General features: G+C 36.8%; 1 pseudogene; it reads right to left on the minus strand.

Annotated features, from left to right (window-relative positions):
- Positions 1–475: 475 nt before the first annotated feature.
- Positions 476–3,814, minus strand: LOC128237677 (putative nuclease HARBI1; annotated as a pseudogene).
- Positions 3,815–4,108: the final 294 nt, after the last annotated feature.

Below are 4,108 nucleotides of genomic sequence, written 5' to 3' on the forward strand. Positions count from 1 at the left end.
AGATCAAGCATTTAACTCCTAAGAATAAATATCGCAAAGAAAACTATACCAAGAATTGAATTGCGACGCAGTGACCTCCCTTTACGAGCTGTTGCAAAGTGACACAATATTAATTGGAATTCAATTACATTGTTACTTAATTTAATTGGAAACTATATTTTGTCATGTACAATCGTTATATACATTCAACTTAGTTACAAGTGTATATATATTATAAATTTAGTCGACTTTCAAAAGCATTTTAATGGCACGATAAATCGATAGTCATTTACTGTCAATTAACTTTTCTGTCTTTCTTGTTGGTAAATTTTGAAAGAAGTCAAAACGTACTTTAATTCTTTGTTCTTTAATACAGATTGTTAGAAACTTATTATGAAATAAGTTATATGATTTATTCAATATACAATGTTGTTGTGTTGTTCCTTTATCTTGAAATAAACGTCAACTTATGCTTTTTAATTGCAGATGGTTTGAGCTATATTGCTAACATCCCATCAGTGGTCCCACAGGAGGGAGATGAGCCCTCTGATCTCGAGCCAACATGCCCAACTGAAGTGAAACAGGAGCCCTGCACCTCGAGCTTACGGGCAACGTTTGCAGGGAGAGCTTCTGTGTTAGTTTATCATTTTCAGTAATATGGTTATTTGTTCTCTACACAAAATAATATATTTACTAACGTGTAACTGTCAAAGTGTAAACCGGCTTTTGTGTTGATATGGAATGCGTATACATACGAACCAAGTTTACGGGAGCTTCTAGAATATCCATTTAACAGTTTCAACTTAACCTTGTATTGATAATTGCATTCTCTGATTTTATGTTTGCAGACCAAGGCGGAAGAAACCCCTAAGCGAGGAGGTTGCCGAGTGGCAAATTCGTTTCATCAAATCTCAGGTGGCATTGTCAGAGAAGAAGGTATAAACATCATTTATAAAATCAATTTCCTATTATTTTTATTGTTTTCGTGATTGTTGTAGCTAATTATTATTATTGAAAGTAATAGAAATAGAACTGGAAGTGTAGTAGTACTAGTTATAGTACTAGTGGTAGCAGTAGTAGTAGTCGTAGTAGTAGCAAAAACAGCAGCAGTAGCAGCAGCAGCAGTAGCAGTAGTAGAAGTAGTAGCATCAGAAGCAGTAACAGCAGCAGGGGTAGAATCATCATCAGCAGTAGCAGTAGGTAAAGTAGTATTAGTAGTATCAGTATCAGTAACATTATTATTATTATTATTATTATTATTATTATTATTATTATTATTATTATTATTATTATTATTATTATTAATGTTATTATTATCATTATTATTATTACTATTAAAATAATTAATAATAATAATCTTTTTCAGCAAAAGCTGGTTGAGACACAGCAACGGGTACTAGAGAAATATGAGAGGCGTATGGACAACGAGGACCTTGACTCTTTCATAAAAAGCCAATTTTTCAATTAAATTTAATTGTATTGTATTGTATTGTAAATAGATATGTAAAAATGAAAACGAACAAAACAAACAGTTAAAGCTATTCTTTATTACAGCATGATGATGATGATGATGATGATGATGATGATGATGATGATGATGATGATGATGATGATGATGATGATGATGATGAAGATGATTATGATGATGATTATGATGATGATGTAAACTTGATGATGTGAGCATGATGATGATGATGATGATGATGATGATGATGATTAAAAGTAACTGTTAACAATAAAATCCCGTGTCGCTGTTCCAGTACCAAAATCATCCTGCACATTATTATCAATGTTTTGTATGACATCTACATCATCTACCTCTGGCATATTAAACATGACTGCTACATTATGTAGAATTGCACAGGCTGTAGCTATGCGACAGGCCTTGTCTGGACTTAGTCTGATCTGAAATAAAAATAAATAAATAGTAATCATAGCAAAGTTTTTATTATCATCACATATCATAAAGGCGAACAGTAAAGTTGAAAATGAAAGCAGTCACTTTATGCACTTAAACTATAGTCTTATAAACATAGTCCGAGTATTCAAAAAACATATGCAAGAAAGTACCTCACTGTGCAGCACGTGGAAGCGCCGCTTTAGCCTACCAAAGGCCCTTTCTATGCAAACCCGGGTTCTAGTATGGGCTAGCTGGTACCTCTCCTTGGCAGGAGTGTCAGCGTTCATAAACGGCATCATGAGGAATGGCCGTAAAGGATACCTGTGGCGGGGAATAAAAACAATATCAATAATAAAATTGACAAAAAAACAACAACGTCCCGATGTTACAATCTTGTAATCATACGGGTGTGTGTAAGATTGTTTATACTCGCCCTCGGGCCTTGCTCATTCAGCGATTGCTCCCTTTAGAATATTAGTCATTTCGATTTTTGGAGCATGCTGTGCACAGACAGAATGTAACCCTGGTTTGAGCTACCCTGGTTCTTTAACGTGCATCAGTGTATAGCACTGACCCCATTTAACGTCCCTCCCGCGAGACGATTAGTACGTTTATTGATGCGACAGGGAATAAAAACATGCGACCCCTTGATTGAAAGTGAAGTGTTTATAATTAACAACTAGACCACGGTTCAGCTACGAATTTCATATGATGACATCATGCTTTGTATATGCTACTTACCCACTATCTCCAAGAAGCACCCCATCTTCCAGACATTGATTGTCTCGTTGTAGCCTGTTGCACAGCCCTGATGTCCTGAACACGTGTGCATCATGGCACGAGCCCGGCCAACTGGCGTTGACACTTGTGGACAATCCTGGGAAAATAATTATTTAGTTATTTACCAATTAGCTTAACAGCACGTTTAGTCTTACAATTTTATGACATGATTATAAACAACATTCGCATTTTTTATCATCAATTCAATTCAAACATTTATTGCATGAAGGCCTCCAGCCCATATCATCAGGGACGGTTACTTAATGTTCTTTAATGTACAATCACAAATGTAAAGTTTATTTGTGTCGATGTCTGGGGAGAGAGGGAGCACTAAGAGCTGTATGTCCCAACTAAAACCCCTCAATCATCAAATCCTGGAGCCATCCCTGCGTATGGTTAGGTTAGAGTGGTAAACCGTATTAAGTTAAATGAAAAACATTTAGGGGACCATTTGTAAAACTTTCTATGATAATTGTCACATTCTGACCAATTAGAATATGCCCATTATTGATCGATAATCGGGGTGAATTTCAGATTTTATGATCGTTTCGGTCATATTATTTGATAAAGCGTTTACAAGAAAAGGATCTTTAGAATGTTTATGGTGAAATTTCAATCATTTTTTACCTTCATGATCGCAAACTGCCTGCATGTAGATACTATGATAGCCTTTTCGGTTGACAAAAGCTGGCTCATCAACAGAAGGGGCCTGAATACGGATGTGTGTCCCGTCAACGCACCCCACTACGTGAGGGAAGCCTGCCGATGTGAAAAATCCGCTCTTCACTCTATTTTCTCTTCGCCGGAAGGCCATACAATGAATCGTTTCATTCTTTTGCAAATAATATCTGTCACGTGGGTTACCACACGAGAAACTGTTTATTTGTGGTAACCCATGCTGTTTCCTACAACATTGAAAAACGCCCCTGTGGCGAGGAACCGAAGGGTTATAAGAACCATCTGTCGCACACTGAGGGCTCTGTTCCGGTGAGTGTCTCTTTTTATGTCATCCTTCAAGATATCCTCCAAAAATGCTACGCCATCATTTGTGAAACGATACCTCTCGTGCATTTCCCCATCATCAAGATGCTGAACATGAGGAGTATGTCTATACTGACGCTGTTTCCTTACATTTGGTAAAAATACACCTGCCATGGTAAAGCTGCCGTTAACTTTAATCGAGGTTCTTATCTCAATTAACTTTAACGGTCAATTCCACCGTTAACTCCATCGTTAAAACTTAACATTTCTTTGAGCAACAGAAAATTAACGCCATGTTGAAATTTAACGGACCGTTAGCTGTTTAACGGTCCGTTAAGCCTAACGGAGGTTTTGAGCAACCGGTCCCAGTGCAACTTGTGCCGTTTAAACTTAACTCAGAACCCGATAAATGTAAGCAGCTTAACACACACTTTCTTACGTTTAACTATTTATTGCTTTGAACGTAAA

The sequence above is a fragment of the Mya arenaria genome, chromosome 6, assembly GCF_026914265.1.
Source record: "Mya arenaria isolate MELC-2E11 chromosome 6, ASM2691426v1".
Taxonomy (NCBI): Eukaryota; Metazoa; Mollusca; class Bivalvia; order Myida; family Myidae; genus Mya; species Mya arenaria.